We start from the raw sequence: 449 nt of genomic DNA, 5'->3' as shown, positions 1-449 counted from the left end.
TCTCTCTTGTCACCTTTTTATATGATGGCGATGGCTTCCGTTCGAACAGGCGAGGCTCGTTTTCTCTGAAGTGTTTGCATCCTGTTCTTTGCCGGAGATATTCTTAGACCAAGAGATGGAAATAATCATTCGGAATTTCTTCGATTTTATTATCGTCTTTTCTTATTTGCGGATAAAGAGTATTTTGGAGCCATAACAGAATTTAAATAACAGAACATTAAATAAAGGAGGATAATGGAGTTAAGATTAAGGTTTACAGAAAAATTCAAATAATTTGCCCTTCATGTTAAGTATTTTCAATATCGCAGGAGTCTTTGAAATGAATTAAATAACCTTTAAATAAAATTTAATGCGTACTTTGAAGTTGAGAATTTTATATTTTTTTCATCAATTTAAGGTCAATTTTTGATCTGTTCATGCATTTGCCTTTAGAAGGATTTTAAATAATG

The sequence above is a fragment of the Argiope bruennichi genome, chromosome X1 (genome assembly GCF_947563725.1).
Source record: "Argiope bruennichi chromosome X1, qqArgBrue1.1, whole genome shotgun sequence".
NCBI classification, from domain to species: domain Eukaryota; kingdom Metazoa; phylum Arthropoda; class Arachnida; order Araneae; family Araneidae; genus Argiope; species Argiope bruennichi.
The sequence above is the reverse complement of the archived record's forward strand: the minus strand, read 5'-3'. Positions refer to the sequence as shown.